The following is an 18,820-nucleotide window of genomic DNA, read 5'->3' on the forward strand; positions in this document are numbered from 1 at the left end:
ATGCTTTTATTGTAAGCCACCTGGCAATAGAAGAGGATTTGCCCACCCACTGTGTTTTATGTCAATTGCCTAGCATACAGGAGTTAATACACTTCTTGAACTTGTTGATTAATTAATTTCCAACAGCAATTTTGTGAGTAGGTTTGAGAAGCCATTTTTCTATACTTTGTAGATAAAGAAATTGAGGGGATGATTTTCAATTTGTTCAAGAGTAGAAGTTAATGTGCAGTTAATTTACAATTTTCTAATTTTCAGATTAGAATCTAGGTCTCTTGACTTTTTCCTCTGTGTGGTAATATCACAGGGTTGTGGTAAGAATTATAAACACAACTTTAAACAAATAAAATTATTTCACAGAATATAGCTGTCTTCTCCTTTAAAAATATCATAATAATTTCCTTGATCTATTTAAGGTCGTTAAATATAAAAATTGCACCCATATTCCATATAATATGCCAAGAAAAGGTATAATACATGAATAGAAAATAGACAAACAGAAGTATGAGCATGTTTTAACAAAACATTATACAGAGATCTGACACCTGTATGTACAAATGTGGGGAGGGAAACTCTACATTACAGACATATTCAGAGACAATTTCATTACTCTGGTAAAGGTGAAATATCTATACTAACAAGACTCAAGGTAGCAAAACTCCAAAAGTTATGGAAATGCTAAGGGAACAGTGTATCGATGAGCAGCCAGCACTAAGCAGCCCAACTTCTCATGGAACTTATTAGGACATCACATATAGACTGTGCTGACTAAAACACTTGTCTACTCTCAAACTCCATAATTCTCTACTCTTTAGCAGAAATTCCTTTCCTACAATATATTCTCATGATGGGTTCCCCTCCCTCATCTCCTCCTGCATCCTCTACACCCATTTAATAGCATGTCTTCTCTCTCTCTCTCTCTCTCTCTCTCTCTCTCTCTCTCTCTCTCTCTCTCTCTCTCTCTCTAGTAAAAAACAGCAAATAAAATACTGCCTTTTCCCCACTTCCATGTTCCTCGTGTTCCCCAGTATTCTCTTGGACATATCAGTTTCTGCATCATTTCTGTTGTCAGAGCATTATAGTTAGAAACTGCAGTTAACCTAAAAGACAACTCTAGTCATCCCTAGTCTGTTACTCACAGAATTCCTGTTCTAGAAGATATCAATGGCATTGGGACGGGAGTAAGTACAATGCAGAAAAGAACTTTAGGCCCTACTATTAGGAGGGACCACTTTCTCTTGATTTCAGCATAGTTTATATGTGATGTCCTGATGTGTACCATGGAAGGTTGAGCTGATCGGTGGTGATTTGTACATTTTACCTAGTTTATCCATTTCTTTGCTGATAGTTTTGTAAAACATCAGATTCAACTGGAAAGTGTGTTTAAAGAACACAAAGTGTGGAGAGCCCGACATGGCTGCTGCAGTGCTGCGAGAGTTGGGTGCACTGTGGGTATCTAACCTGAGGATCTGGGCAACGCAGACGCTGCGAGTTTTACCCCAATCATGTGTCCACACAAGTGCTTCTCTTGATGTTTCTTGAAGATGGGAAAAGAAGAATAATATTGTTTACCCACCACAACTGCCTGGTGAACTTTGGAGATAGCAGAAATTTACCATTGTAGGAGACAAATAAAATACAGCAAGGACAAGATGTGGTATCTGGCAAAATTGTTACGAGGCACGTCCATCGATCAGGCTTTGGCTCAATTGGAGTTCGATGATAAAAAGGGGGCTCAAATAATTAAAGAGGTACTCTTAGAAGCACAAGACATGGCAGTGAGAGAACACAATGTGGAGTTCAGATCCAATTTATACGTAGCTGAGTCTACCTCAAGTTGAGGCCAGTGCTTAAAGCGCCTCCGTTACTATGGCTGAGGTAGCTTTGGAATCATGGAGAAGGTCTATTGCTACTATTTTGTGAAGCTGGTGAAAGGACCCCCACCCCCACCTGAAGCACCCAAGACAACAATTGATCATGCCAAGGAGTATATTCAGCAACTTAGAAGCCGGATCATCATCCACACATCATCCACACTCTGTAACAGTCATTCTCTCTCCACAGTGTATATATTTTACATTTATTTTAAAAAGTAAAAAAAAAGTAAAACAAAACAAAACAAAAAATGGTTAAAAAAAAAAAAAAGAAAAAGAAAAAGAACACAAAGTGTGGTGGTTTGGATCAAAACATCCCATATAGGCTCTGGCGTTTGAAAACTGAGTCCTTAGTTGCTATTGCTTCTTGGTAACTTAGGAGGAGGTATAACCTTACTTAGTAAGTACCCCACTGGGGGCCAGCTTTGATTATCTTTCTTTGCTTCCTGCTTACAGTTCAACTTGTGAACTCTCAACTTGATGTTCCAGCCACAATGTCTGCTTTCTGTGTAACACCATCATGGACTGTAACCCTCCAGAAATACAAACCCCAATTAAGTCTTCTATAACTTGACTTGGTCATAGTGTTTAATCACAGCAACAGAAAAGTAAGAAAGACACAAGGTCTGCTCAGCAGATCTGGATAGGAACCTGAGAATTCACATTTCTAACAAGCTTACAGGTAGTTGATGTTGCAGGAGTGCTACATTTTACGGATTGTTATTTCAGATGTTCCAGCTGCCTAAGCAGGCTCCAAACTGAGGAAAAGACAATTAAGAACCCCATAGTTCTCTGGGATAAAACCTCAGGGAATCTCTAATTGGGAAAACTTAGAAAGTTTTAGATGGCACTTATGTTAAGCTGAAAACTAGGGAGCCAGAGAGACTTTTAACTGTGTACAAAGCATGTTTTTCAAATCTCAAATTGAAACTTATTCATGAGTAATAACATAACTTTTGCATAATTTAGTTAAGAAAATAGAAGTCTCAAATCACAAACAGGAGGCAAGAAAGGAATCCACCAATAGCTTTTCAAACATAAAAAAAATCTATTACAAAGAAATGTTGAAGATATCTGTCAACAAAATGAATAATTTAGGGAAAATGTACAAATTCCTTTTTAAATAAGTAAATAAATAAGTACATTTCTTATACAATCACTCAACAAAAGAGTCACAGCAGGAAATGCCCACAGTCAAATATGGAGCTTATACAAAAGCCTCACAGATGACACACTTTTAGTGGTACAAGACTAAATACTTGTTCCTAGAGTCCAACAGAAAACAAGAATGCCTTCTAATAATACTGATACTTAACGCTGGACTGGACATTCTACCTAAAGAAATTAAGCAACAGAATTAAGTAAAAGTCATCTAGACTGTAAAGAAATGACTGACAAAGTAACTATGAATATATGTCATACTCTTATGTAGATAGCAAATTTAATACACATGGAAAATTGTAAGAATCCATAAACAAGTTATGGACCAATATATGAGTAAAATAGGATTGTGGTAATTAATATCTATATACAATAATCATGTATATTTCCTAGAAATGGACAACCCAAAGATTAAAAAAAAAAAAACAAAGCAATTACAGTTCTATTACATCTAATAGGAAATTATGTACTTTTAAAACTAACTTTAAAGAGTGGTTTATATATTAAAAGCTATAAAATTTTGAAAAGGAATTAAGACCCAAATAAATGAAAAGATCATTATAAATTTCATGGAATCAAAGGTTTAATATTGTAAAAAAAAAAAAAAAAATAACTGTCCTTTCAAAACTTCCCAGTTGAAATGCTAATCTCTCTGATGTTGATAACAAAAGTCAGGGTCTTTGACAGGTGATTGAGTGGTAAGCATAGAAACCCATGGTCATCATTAGTGCTCTCCACACAGCTGTGATGAGGAGACATGATCACTAAACAAAGACAAAAGAAAAGGTGTCATCAACCAGTGACTTAATCTTGGACTTCAAGAAACTTTAAAACATAAATTTCTGTTGTATACCAGCTACTCAGTCTGTGGCATTTAGTTTCAATATGAAAAGATTACTGTGACAGTAACCTCCAAACTGTTCTTCAAATTCAGTATAATCTTTCTGGGGGAGAAAAACAAAAAAGATGTTTAGTTTTGTAAAAACTGATAAACTAATATTAAAATTCATGTTTGAAATTATTCAAATGTAGGGCAAGTCAAAAACACTATCACCTGGATTTCTTCTCTAAAGCCAATGATCTTGAGACACTTGAGGCAGGGTCTGTGTACAGAACTTCTTTGTGCTTCTCTCTAGAAGGAGAACGCAGATAGATTCTAGCTTTTACTTTCTTACTTTTGTTTGTTTGTTTGGTTGGTTTGTTTTCTTTTGTTTGTTAGCAACAAAATCAGGATATCAGTGGGGAACCAGTGACATGGTGACATCGTAGTTTGATAAAGGCATGAAGTTCAGTGATACTGTTCTATTTGGTAATGTAAACCTGGGAGAGTGGAGTCTAAAATTGAGGCAGACTGAAGTCTCATGAAATAGTTAATTTATAGTCTGTATTCTGAGGGTTTAACAAGGTCATATGAGCAAAGTTAACTTGAGTTCGAACTGTATACAGTCACATGGGCAAGGTCAAATAACTTGAGGCTGTATATAATCATGAGGATAACTCATTCTTGGAAACCTTATTCTGAATAAGGGATAAGATGATGGGAGGTCTGAAGTAAACCCATTATCATTACCACACTAGAAGGGGCACAAAAGCACATTCTAAGAACAAGCCAAGTTATGGAGGAACAGAGATTACAAGACTCTTGTCTTGTGTACTTGGTGTTATCTCACAAGTTCAGAAATCTCCTCACACAGTTTCCTTCATGAACTTTATTCTGAAATTTGTAGAGAAGGAAGCTGTCCCTCTTCCCAGAAGAAACAGATTCAGAATTGAAGGCCATCTTCTATGACCTAAATAATATTAGGAAGAGAAAAAAAGATAAATGATTCTTCTCATCTACACACCACAGTGATTGTTTCGTGGCCCCAAAATTACACAGAAATATGTGAAGTTCCCACAGGCTCCTTTCACCAGAGAGAAGGCATATTTCACAGTTGAAAAATGGAGCTCAGACAAGGTAAAGTCTGAGTTCCATTTTTATCTTTCTAAAATAGGACAAAATGAAACTACTCCAGGCTAGTCCACACCATTCATGAGAGTAAAGAGAACAAACTTTGCAAGTAGGCAAAGTTGACCTGACATTTAATTCTTCCACTCCTGGAGTAAATGACATTCTAATGCCTAAAATGGTAAAATAGTCTCTGTGGATTGTGACAAATTTATTTAAAATTCAATCTTCTCAGTTGCTTATCAGAGTAACTTGTAAAGTAAATGGGCAGTATATCCTAACATGGAATGCATTTATCACTTAAAGAAAGGCAGGCTTTCTCATTTATGAGATTCCTCTCATCATTTGAGTATAGTACAAAGAAATACATAAAATCATTCAGTGAGTCAAGGACGTCAAGAACTCTGCTAGATAACCTTAAGAATTCTGTCATCTCCCCCATAGCTATACTGAAAGAAAAAAAAATCAGTTTATACCTGAACTCTCATTTCAGTCTTCCTGAAATTTCATATCTAACATGTTTGAATAGGAAAATTACTTGATAGAAAAGATTTCCCTTATCAGTTCAGGGGGAAATGAAGAAGAAATAAACTCTATTCAAGTAATTCTATCCTTGTGCCTTCTTGGAAGGAGCTAAAATTCATAGAACTTAGTTTCAAATTAACATGGGTTTTAGGAATCTGTTCCTAAATAGTCAATAAAAAGAAAAATGGTCCACCATGAAAAGCTGGTAATTAAAAACAGGAGGAAGAAAGGCCGATTATAAATTACACTACACTTGAGGCTATAAAATCATCCTCTTTTTAATTAACTGCGAGAATGAGGCAAACAAACTCAGAGCTTTTACAAGTGGTTTCTGAAGTTTAAAAACAAATGATATAATAATTCCTATATGTCATAACTAAGCTCAGTACCACTAACCACCATCTCAAGGCGTAGGAAGCATTTTGAGCAAATTCCAAAAAGATTAACCTTGAAATGTTGGGGTCTGCATGGTTTCATTGTGGCTCACTTACATGGCAAAAGCCAGATTGTCTCCTGTCAGAGCAAAGCTTTCTCAAAGCACTAAAGAGCTTATCCAAACTCTCATGAGAAAATCCCAGCAGAAAATCCAATGCTGTAGACTTGGAGACCTGCACATGCCTGCCTGTGTTCTCTCCCCAGCAGGAAAGGGTTGCATTTCTGTTCTTTACCCTACATCTGTGGCCAACTTTATTAGAGTTTCTTTGGTAATGATTTTCACCCTGGCCACTATGTCAGGTGTTGTTAATTCCAACATTACCAAAATGATGCTGAGAAAATGCTATCAGACATCTTTAATATGATAATGGAAACATATACTGACTCAAAAGATCTTTTTGGTCACTTGTTCAAATGTAAGGTTTATTATGGGCCAGCAGTAAACACCAAATGCACCCAGAAAATAATTCAATATTGTTTCACAATTTGACTGAACATAGAGGAAACAAGTTCTCAGGAGCCCTCCAAAACAGGTGCCATCATCATCATTAGGTACTATCAAATTACATGTGTCAAAGCAAAGTTAGAGTTGAATTTTGTGCCTCCCTTGTCCTTATGTATTCCACAGTCTCTCTCCACTTGGGTTTTTTTTAAAATTACACATATAATCTCACAAATATACATTTCTAAATGTAAACTAAGACAAAAAAACACAAATGCCTGGGAGGTAGAAAAACTGAAGACTGACTACTGGAGATACATAGGGAAGATGAAGAAACTTCATTATTTAGGAATAATCAAGGCCAGTCTCTCACCGCATGTTAGCAGAATCTGTCCTCTATCCATCCCTATCACCGCGTGGCAGTGTCAACTGCTCCTTTTTCCTCTTTGTCTATCCCAAACACCTTCATTACAGACGACTTGGCTCAAGGTCACACAAAAGGGTGACTTTTCAGAAGTGAAGTTCTACACAGGGCCTCTAGATGGCACTCTTTCTTGCCAGTAGTCAAAAAACAGCTTTGCCTCCCAATTTAGCAATTTCCAAATGATTAAAACTTGTCCTTTTCCGTTTTGATACAATTGTCCTATGCCATTTTATTACAGCTATGGATGTTCATAAATCATCAGTCAAAATTATCGAACTTCAGTTTGCGTTTTTGATTTAATACAAACAAAACTCTTATCACTGGAGTGCATGGGTTCCTGAGGCTCTCGAGAAGGAGCCCTGGGTAGCCAGTGAGAGCAGGCATTCCACCTCTTTGCCTTCAGGGCTCTGGAGCTACCCAATCCCTGCAGCCTTTCTGGGGTATGACTTACCATTTTACTAAAGAAAGTGATCCCTCCTGCTATAGTGCTATAGTTTCTAATCCTAAACCCCACAGTGTCCAGCAGGAACTATGTCTAGGTGGGTACCTCCTTAGAAGCAGAAGCACATAAGGTCAGGGAATGGGCACTTGTATTTCCCACCAACCCAGGGCTCCCTCTGCACAGACTGATTAGAAACGGAAGAAATACCTAGCGTACCGCAGAAGGCAATGAGGATGCTTCTGTGAGGCCCACGAGGTCTTCAGGCCACTACAACACCCACTGCATACTCAAACACAGCACTTCTGAGCAAATAGAAAAGCAACTCCCAAATACCTCCACAAGGGGCTCTTCATTCCCGTGCCCACAAGCAGACAACTTCAGGAAGCCAAAGTCTTTGCCTATAAGATGGAGGGAAATATTCAGCTCGGCTGAAATGAGCACAGTTAGGATGCCATTATGGTCACAAAGGTGGGTTGGTGATAGAATTCTCTCTGATTTAAGTGGTGTTAAATCTAGGGATTTTCAAGAATTCATAGTCCTGTGATAACTTTAGCTATTTCAGTGAGTGGCAGAGTAAAAACAAGTTTCTACATTGGTTTCATTATATCTTTTGTCAACTCCAGCTTCTTCACTGTCCTCACTATGTGATTTCTAGCTGCCAAATTTGACTTGACTAGGAGTTTCCAGGCTGATCCCTCCATGAAGCAGAGGTCCTAATGAATACTATAGGTAGACTTCTAACACTCTTAAGAAAACATACAGATAACCTCTCTATGGCCCTCTGTCCACAAACAAAGACCCCTGTGCTTCTTTGTAATTAAGAATTATTACAAACACTTGTTTCTCACTTGGTTGTTTTCCTAGCAGTTTATCTTGCTGAACCATAATAGAATGAAGGTCATCTATGCCTTACACAAAGCTTTGAGTTATCTGAGTTGTTTTAAATAATTTAAATGGGCCATTTAATGTACTTTGGATTCCATCCCAACAACTTTGGTTGTTTAGGGCAACTACGTTTTGAGTTTTATTGAGAATATTCTTCCAAAGGAAATAGCAGCAGGAGGAAGACAACATTAGCGGATACACCCAGAAGCACTTTTAGCCTGCCATCTCTCCCGCCTTGTTCAAGTGTTTAGAACTCCATAAAAGTCAAGCTGCATTGAATAGTTTCCTTAAACACTATCAAATGTAGTTTTCTGAGAAGAAATTTGCCAATTTTTCAAGACAGAAGTTTAGTGCCTCCAGATGGCCCTTTTCAGAAAGGGTGAGTACTAATTAGGTTCCATGTCCTTGTTCGACTCTTCTGTGTCCCCTGGGAAGCCCTTTAGACAGTGGAGACTGGGAAACCAAAATGCACACAAAAGCCCAGCTGAGGTGCTCACAGATACAGTGGTCCACAGGGAACTGAGCCATGGGAATTTGGGGGCCTCGCTTAACACCTACATTTCCAAACAAGCTTCTTCTTGCCTGAAAACAAAATGCCTGGATTTGTTTCTTCAACCTCCTAACAAAATCCAAATATCCTCTGACTTCTGAATTTATGAGGAATATTTATATGTCCATAACTGTCTTACATGAAGTAGCAAAAGAAACAGAAATTCAAACAGGTTACAAGGCTTAGCTATGATTACTCATTGTGCTGGCTAAATCCACTGACTGAACCTAACCTTTTGAGATCTTTTTTCTGCTGTACCAGAACAGAAACTGAGCATGAAGAGTTTTTGGCATTTTCTTTGGGCTTTGTGTTAGGAATATCCAATTCCAACTTGAGAGGAATGAAAAAATATTTAAAGTCAAAAGAGAAAGTCACTTTGGAAACACTTCCAAATTTAAGGCCTCTGGTATATTTTTGGTAATTATTAGTGTATTCGAGTACTTCCACATAACTGCTTACAGTCGGTTTATCAATCTGATGTTTCCCTGACTATTTGGCTAGAGGATGTTATTTTTCTTGATATCCGTTAACATCACTGGAGCAGTTTAGAAATTTCTGGCATAGTGGATGCTCTGTGTGTCTTCTGTCTCCTCGTAATGCCCCATAGACACCTGTTCCCGGCAGAAGTTGCATTTTCTCTCAGTAATTGCAATCTGAGAACAGTTCCTCTTTTTCTCTATACTGAAGCTAGGCAGAAATAAAACAAAAGCATTCATCCTTGTTTCCCAGTTGCAGTGGAGATGCTGGAGGCTGTATGTGCAGACTCACCTCTCATTAAGAACATTCTTTGATTGAGTAGGTTCCTCAACTCCCCAAAAAACATAGCTAATTCTCCACTCACTTCATATGTGGCCAGAGTTCATACTTGTATTACAGTATTGATGACTTTTCATTGTGCTACTGATTCACAGTACCCAGTCTCCTGATAATCTAAGGGTAATTCAAGGCATAGGTTTATGAATTATTGAATCTTTATAGCTCTATTACAAATGCAGTCACTGAGTACCTTTAATATTCAACTTGACACAACTTAGTGTCATCTAAAAAAGGGGCTCTCGATCTAGTAATTGTTTATATGAATTTGGTCTTGCTTTTGATAATTGTGTTTTATCATAAGAATAGAGAAGGAAACTAGAACACTGAGGTACACAAACTGGCCCATAAAGTTGTGTGATACACATTGAGCCAAAAAAATTTAAAATGTAAAAAATGGGAAACATGTACAATTTAAATTAAGTGCTTTAAAGATTTAAAGCAATGAAATATATTCTACTAAATAAATACTAATCAATATTAAATATAGTGTATTGTAGCTATTTAATATTGCTGGTGGAGGAATAAGAAGAGAAGGCGGAGCGAGCTAAAGGATAAGATAGTAAGACAACAAATAAGAATAAGGAACAAGGTAGAAAGAAAATGGAAAGGGAAAATAAGGGATAAAAGGAAAAGTTAGAGAAAACTAGTCATGGTGGAAAAAGAAGACTAAACAACAGAAGTGAAGGCCACGGTTTCAAATGCTGATGAAGAGTAAATGGGTGAATCTGCTATCATCTCCCTTGACTAACCAGTACACTGACCATGGCCTCCAACTCTAACACTGCTCTCCTTCCCATAGCTGCTTCTGTACTGGGAGGCTAAACATTTGGCTTATAAGTATAATCATTATGCTAGTCACTCTGTGGCAAAGAATTTCAAGCTCTGCATGTTAATTCCCATTAATCTACTGTTTTAAGATTGGCCTGCTTCATTTTAAAAAAATCTTACTATTTAGTAGCAATTAAAAGCCTTCAAACAGAAATTTACTAATTAGCTTTCAATTGAAATAGGAATTCAATAATCTCTGAATCACAAGCAAGTAAACGTATTATTTTACTGCTTTCATTGGTTTCTGACTGTAGGCAGTTAAGAATATCAGATTTTATAGGTTTGCTTTTTTGTGTTGTTTTCCTTTTGTTCTTAGTTTTTTTCTTTCTAAATTGGCTTCAAGTTCCATAACAATTACCCACTGTCCTTTGTAGCCCTATCTATTTTTGTTACTTAGCAATAGTCACTTTCCCCCAAGCAGAGTTGCTGTAATTAACCAGAATAGCAGGGTATGTATGACTCAAATCCCCAAATACTGCTCTGAGTTTCCTTCCCAGCTTCAAACTCCAAAAACAGTCTCCAAATAGTCATAAGGGCCATTTAAGTCCTGCTTTATGTGTAGGGCCCATGCAAGCCTACTCTATACCCAGGAGCAGAGCAGGTTTATGTTTGGTTTCCCAAAGGGGAATTTCCTGGAACTAGAAAAACAACATCCTTAGTGAGGTAACCCAGACTCAGAAAGACAAACATGGTATGTATTCACTCATAAGTGGATAAATCATAAGTGGATATTAGATATAAAGCAAAGGATAACCAGACTAAAATCCACAGCTCCAGTAAAGCTAGTTAATAAGGAGGACCCTAAGAGGAAAACATAGATCACCTTGGGAAGAGAAATTGGATGATATCTACAGGGCAAACAGGGGGTAGGGGAATGGTAAGGGAGAGGGGAAATGAGAGAACAGGAGGAAAACAGATGGTTTAGGAGGGGAGGGATGCTGTGGTAGAGCAATGAAAAAGGTATCTTAGTAGAGAGAGCCTCTATGAGCTTAGGGAGAAACCTGGTGCTAGGGTAACTCCCAAAAATCCACAAGAAGGACCTTAGCTGAGATTCCTAGCAATAGTAGAGAGGATGCATTAACATTGGTCTACCCTTGTAATCAGATTGATGAATACCCCAACTATCATCATAGAACCTTCATCTAGTAATCGATGAAGCCAGATATGGAGATCAACAACCAAGAAGCAGGCTGAGCTCCTGGATTCCAAGGGAGGAGGGAACATATGAGCAAGGGAGGTCAAGATCATGATGGATAAATCTACAAACACAGCTGATCCAAGCTAGTGGAAACTCATGAACTATAGAGCTACAACTGAGAAGGCTCCAGGGAACAGAAGTAGGCCCTTCATATGTGGGAGACAGTTGTGAAACTTGGACTATCAGAGGGAACCCTGGCAGTAGGACCATGATACAAACGTAGTACATGAACTACTTTATTGGGGCCCATTCCCTTTGGTGGGATGCCATGCTATCTTAATGCATGGGAGAGGGGCTGGACCCTACTCCAACCTATTATGCCAGACTATGTTGACTCCTCATGGGAGCCTTTACCCATGAAGAGGAGTGAATTTGGGGTGTGCTGGGGGGAGATGAGGGGAGTGGGAGGAAATAAGTGGGGTGGAGGGAGGGTGGGAGGAAAAATTGTGATTAGAATGTAAAATTAAATTTTAAAAACACAAATTCAGAATATGAAGAAAAGAAAGAACTATCTGGGAATTATTTAGGTTTAATGACTAGCAATTACTTCCTGTACTGAAAAGAAAAATGCCATTATGTTTGAAATCCTGAGGCACAGAGTTTAGGCAGTTCTAAACTTTAGATGCTAACTCATTCCAAATAGGAGTGTGAAATAATTGATATTCTAAAGAATTACAATTATGGGCAAGAAAACAATTAATATTTATTTCATGTCTGCTGGGAAACATATTTGTCAATCTCTTCAACTCTAAACAGATATCAGGTTATTCCCAATGAACACATGCAGTTTTTAAAATTGCTCATATAGAGTAACATGCTTTACATAACCAAAAATTAAATGAAAGATTTATAAATGAAAATAAGAATCTTAGTCAAAATTGATGTTGCTTCCAGGCAACTGCTACTTGTTAGACATAGTGAAATGTTTTTCTCTTCTGTCTCTTCTGGACCTCACCTCTGAAGAACACCCAGGAAGTTTTTTGTTTGTTTGTTTGTTTTGTTTTTTGTTTGTTTGTGTGTTTCAGTTATACACCAGTATACTCATGTCTTGGGGAAGCTACCATCTACACATGGACCAGCTATTTCTTAGCACAGAACTTCAGAGGGAATGGTAAGAAAACTTGCATGTCCTGTTCTCCAAGAAGAGCTTGAGCCTAATTTCTGCCCAAGGTCTTATGGGGATTCTTGAACCATAGCTATAGGAGTTCCCATTCAGAGAAGAAAGGCAAGTATCATAAGATCTGGACCATAGGAAAGCTGTCTAATAAGAGTCCAACATTACAGATCAAGAAATATAGGTGCTGGGCTCAATGATGAGACACCAATTCTTCACATCTTCAATTTCCGTGGTGTAAAAAAAAGTACACAGTCACTATGGATATACAAATGCTTTGGAAAAGTAAGTGCGGACCATGCATCCATTGGTAATGTCTTCCCCACAGTCAGTATCTCTCTTCTGCTTGGCCTCTCACTGTATTAGGCTGTCACACTTCTACCCCTAGCTGATGATGACTGACTCATTGGCTGCAAAAGAAGAATAGTTTAAGGCTACATCACATTTTTAAACACATAAAAGCAAAACTTGTTTGCATTATGATATTGAAATATACTGAATAAACAAGCAGGAAGTATAATCATTAATCACATTCATAATCAAGCCTTGAGTGTCAGAAGGAAGAAAGCACTGGCAAGAATATTTGTCCCCAGGTTTCAGCTAGGCCACAGCGGAAATGAGCAGGAAATTGCTTACAAGGTTCTCCTCAGGGGGCAATGGTTGATGACCACAGTGCATGCAGGCCCCTTGAAGAGGTGGGAAAAGTTACAAAAATGCAAGGACTATTTGGCTTCTCACTTCAGCAACAATTTCCTCTAGACTCAGTAATTGCTATTCTCACCAAGGTAGAAGTGCTGGAGCTGGATACAAGGAAATATTAGAGAAAGTTCTGAGATGCTTGGAGGATGTCTCTAAGGACTGCCTGTATTTGAAAAGAGCACATGATGCATGACACAGAAAATAATGAACAGATAAATAGGAACGCATGTGGATGGCTGGTTTCTGGAGTGTAGCCCATGTTGGTGTTTTCTGCAATGTAGCTCTAGCTCTGTGATGCATGGCTCTTCTTTTCCAGGACAAATGCCTGACCAAAGATGCTTTTCAGCTGAGGTGTAGTATAAAGAAGGGTCCTGACAGGGTGACAGTCCGGCATTCAATCCTCAACCATTAGAAAGATTTGGTGGGAGGAGAAAGAGCAAAAAGAAGGATAAGGACCACAGCAAAGAGGACACACAAAGCCAGGAAACATGGTAGGGAGGGCCTCCTTTATTGAGAGTGAGTACTGCTAGACCAAAGATTCAAAAAGGAAACCTTAGACACCTTCTCCTAGTGAAGTGCCCTGGCTTCTATAGATGTGTTTTGTCCTGAGGCTTCTCTGCTTATTCAACAAGCCCAAGAGAGTATGAAGAGTTACACCCATTCCATAAAAGAACCCTACTTTAACTGAGATTCTCAGAGTCTGTATCCACAGCCATGTGAGACTCTGGTAAAGAAAGAACATTAAATATTATATTGGAGACTACACTCTCTCGGGAATTCCCAAGACTCTATTAGTTAATGCCGATATCACAGGTACCTAGACAATATGGTATAGGAGTCCAGGATTCCAAATATTTGTTAAGGATCCCCACTGCCTGGAATTCCTCCTACTGGGGACTTCTTTACAAACTGTCCCTTAAAGACTATCTCAAGCATTTGTCCTTCTAACACTCAATTTCTTTGCTAGATTTATGAATAAAATTAAAACTTTTCAAATCCCCAACATGGTTCAGTGGCTAAATGCAACAAATGCTAAGACTAATGACCAAAATTCCAACCCCTGGACCTACATGAGGGAAGGAGGAAAAAAAAATTCTGCAAATTGTCCTCTGCCCTTCATACTCATGACAACTGTATGTGTTTACATCAACAGATCTATGCATAATTGGCTTTGTCTTAGTAAACTGAGGTAGGCAAGGATCAGAGGTCAAAGGAAATGGATAAGTGAGGTCATGAGCTGCAGTTTGTAATTAAGTTAACAGCAATTTCACTCAAGAATCACTGAGTACCTGTCTCAAGGCAAAAGAAGTCAAGATTTTGGAGTCGAGAGTAATATTCTCTCTTTGTAAACCATGTGTGTCCATATAAGTTTAATGAGCCCATAAACAGTTTGCCTTGGCTCAGCTCTCTCTTGCATTCATTCCTCTTGGGGCACTGGCAGCTTAAAATAGCTGGTATGATGTACCACCATATAGTGCTGCATTGCAAAGCTAGCACTGTATCCTCCATGGAAAGCCTGACCCTCCCTGGGGAGTGGATGGGGGGTGGGGTGGGATGGGGGGACTTACTGGGGGGGACATGAGAAGATGGGAGGGTGAGGGAGCAGGGATTGATATGTAAAATAAGATAATAAATAAATAAATAAATAAATAAATAAATAAATAAATAAAACCTCACAGAGCTAACACTGCTTAACTAACTTCATTGTATCCAGACAGTGTGGCTACCTTCAGCACATGGAGAACAACAGCCCCCCATGAACTTCACAGCCAGCTTCCTCAGAGGGTTACATCTTTCCAGATGAGTGTAGCATCCAGATCCTTGGTTCTCTTTCCTCTGGCAGTTGAGAAATATTTAAAATCTCACTAGGGACACTACCAGAATGTCATTTCTAAAGGCAACCTTTTAAATTTAAATTCTCAAGCTCCTCCCCAATGACTTTCTGGAAAACTTATCAAATGGTATGTTTTAATATTTAACATATTTCACAAAGATGTTGCCTATTAGTGAGTTTTGCTTATATATATATATATATATATATATGTATATATATATATATAGATAGAGAGAGAGAGAGAGAGAGAGAGAGAGAGTACAATATTATCATTTTACTATCCAAAGTGTAAAACTGAAAATGATCTTCTTTCAAAAGAACAAAGATGGTACTGTGATTGTTAGTCAGTACAGCTACAGTGGAGGTTTACAGCATACCCTGCAGGAAAGGTCCACTGTGTTCTATGCAGATTCCTAGTGGGAAAAAAATCTTGCTCAAAGCAGCTAGTCCCTGAAGACTCTACCCCTCCTTTCTCTACTAATTACACACCCTTAAGAGAACAGATGCCAGCCTTCTGAGACTTATCATGAGGAGCAGAGCCAGTTACACAGTCTCAGGAGAATATTCCTGCAGCACTAGAACCTTCTGTTATTGTATCACTTTGCTGATTTCCCCACATATAACTATATACAGCAAAAGGTATGCAACATGAATTTTCATACTGCATTGGCTTTGAAAGGAAAGGCCTCTAAACTAGTCTAAAGTCAGATAACTCATTTTAGTTGAATTCAATTGCCTGATATATTTACTCACCTTCTTCCCATGACCTTCCTTCTTGTTTCATTTCTATTCTTAGAAATTCAACAAAAATACATAGTGAAAAGTTGATTTTGGAAAGATATATTAATTAGATAGAGAAAAACACCTAAAATGGGACAGGAAAGCTATTTACGGTTTGTACAGAAGACATGAAGCAAATTATTTAATGTGTTTAAAATGTTTTAAACATATTTAACAAATATACCAAGCAGTGCCATTGAACATTCACTCTGCCCCTATATTATCATGAACATAATTTTTCTGTGTAATTCCAACAAACCTGTGAGGATCATGTTATTATTCTCCAATTATAGGAGCAAAGGAGACACTGAAATAATTGCCCCAAAGTCATTCAACTGGAAAATACCTCCATAGGGACCCAAACCAAGGGCTTACTGACTTCAAAGTATTTGCTGTCAATCATGGTGCTAACCTAACTCCTAAGCCAGGTAAATCTCAATACTAATGTTTAAAGTTACAGGTACAGAGGGCCATTTATTTCAATAATCTGATTGTATTTTTATATATTATTCAACTCTCAAAGTGTCCTAAGAAACTAGACATAGCAGGTACCAATTTAACTGCTTGGCTATAAATGCATTTGTTAGTTCATTCAAGTGATATTTATAAAACACACACTTCCCCATCTTCCTTTTCACCGCATAGAAATGTTCTCAAATCTGGAAAACTAGTAAATTCATGTATAAAAAAAAACAGATTAAATGTTTGTATATATTTGTCAGGGTTCAATAGAGCAATAGAACACATCTATCTATCACCTACCATCTTTCTTTCTCTCCCTTACCGAGAGAGAGGGATGGAATTATTAGAATGATTTATGGGCTAGGTTGATTAGGAAAGTCTTAATCCAACATTGGCTGATTGTGATGGGAATGTCCAAGATTCTAGTAGCTGCTCAATCCACAGAGGCTTCACTTCTCAATTAGTCTTCAGTACATAATGAATTTCCAAAGAAGTAGGCTCTAATGATAGTTAAGGAAAGGATGTACTAGCAAGGCAAAGACAAGTGGGCAAAGCAGTAAGTTTCTATCTTTTATGTTCTAATTTATTCGCTAGCAGAAGGTATGACTTCCTACCTCAAAGGTCAGGACTTCAAACCAAGTCAAATATACCTCCCACAGGTGTGTTTTCCATTTCTGAATTGTATTTCATTCGAGATGTAGTCAAGTTGACAACTAATAATAGCCATCACAGTGTATATGAGTGTTGTCATTTACTTAATTAGTTGGTCTTCAAATATTAGGGCATAGTTGTACCAAATCTAAGCCTAACTCTTTGCTTCACCTCAGCAATTGGCAAAAGTGCTTGAGAACTCCTTCAGCTTCTTTCTTTCTATATGACATACCCATCCAGTCCATTGGCACAATACTTAAACATTTCTGGAATGTAGCCTTTTCTTACAACCTCTGTTGTTGCATCTGGTCTGTGAACCTGTAATGGCAGCCACACCCCTTTGGGTGTGGCTTCAGTTGGATGGAAGTGTAAGGAGGGAAGCTAGAATCTTGGCTTTCCTTCCCTAGATCTCTCTGGATAAGAAGGGCAGAGAAACACTTGCACAGTTCTTTGTATTTTTCTGTGTAATTGTTCCTCAATAAACACCCATATATCATGTATCTTTGGCTTAACAAAATCATTACAATCTCACCTTCAAATCTCCTCTACTACAAACCTAAATGAAGCCAGGATCACTTCAATGCATATCTGTATTACACTTTCCAGCATTTTCTGTTTCCTAACAGCAGCATATTACTGAAATTTATATAGAGTAGCTCAGCTAAATGATAACAGAGAATTCATCTTGATTTTTGCTGGTGTGAAGCTAATATAAGCTCCTGAATACACATGCACAGGCATGCACTCACACATACACATCATTTGTGAAATTTGTTCTATAGTCTAACTCTTGACAATAGTGTTTCAAAATGCCAATGTGGAGTTTTGCTAACTTTGCATAAATAGCACTAAAAAGTCAAAGTGGTTTGATCCTCTCTTGAATACTAATTACCTTTTCCCTGTAGACTAGAAACAACATGGTGGCAAGAATGCTATTATCCCTGATAGTTTTCAGAATCATTGCAAATACTTCCATTCATCCCTGGGCAAGCCATCTTGAAAGAGAGCTGGCAAGAGCACTGGGGATTTAATGACAACCCTGCTCTGTGTCCTATAAAAAGCATTACAGAAACACTGGAAACATTTTTATCCAAATAATAAAGCTGTCATTTTAGTCAAAGTGATGTGGCATTGTATTGGAAAGCCAGAAAAGCAGAGGGGGATGTTGTCCAAGGTCATTTAAGTGTCAAGGTTGAGAAAAGAATTAGGCAGATTACATCAAACTCTGTTCACATGAAAATGAAGGTCTGGAAACAACCCAGCCACATCTCCGACTACCTGCTCCAAGTTCCACGTGTTATGTTAGGCTAAACCCAGATAGAGGTGAAAAAAAAAAGTGAGAGGAGAGGACTTCAGGACAAGTTAATGTATAATGCCACTAATATAGCTTTGAAGCCAAATGGCCATGATGGCATATTCATTTTTGTTAGTAGCATATAATTCACCAGACAACATGCTAAACTCTTCAAATGTTGTATGTCATTTAATTCTGAGAATATACTAGAGGATGGGTTCTATTATTCTCCTAGTTTTACAGGTGAGTATCCTACAGTTCATTTACTTGCTCCATGTAACATCAATCTATGTACTAATTTATCTTTTTGAAGATCACAAATTTAGTCTTAAGTATCCAGCTCCCAATTGCTCTGCAAGAACTGTAAGAAGATCCCTTCTCAACTCACTGTGGCATTCATCACTTTTCACAGGAAAACTGGTGTAACAAGGTAGCAGCAGAGAAAGGTTGACCTAAACACC

The 18,820-nt window shown here is 37.9% G+C and overlaps 2 pseudogenes; both read left to right on the top strand.

Annotated features, from left to right (window-relative positions):
- The window catches only part of LOC127214808 (glyceraldehyde-3-phosphate dehydrogenase-like), a 982,025-nt pseudogene that overhangs the window by 886,275 nt on the left and 76,930 nt on the right, over positions 1 to 18,820 (top strand).
- On the top strand, positions 1,408 to 2,617 carry LOC127214829 (39S ribosomal protein L22, mitochondrial-like; annotated as a pseudogene).

This window comes from Phodopus roborovskii, unplaced genomic scaffold, assembly GCF_943737965.1.
Source record: "Phodopus roborovskii unplaced genomic scaffold, PHOROB, whole genome shotgun sequence".
NCBI classification, from domain to species: Eukaryota; Metazoa; Chordata; class Mammalia; order Rodentia; family Cricetidae; genus Phodopus; species Phodopus roborovskii.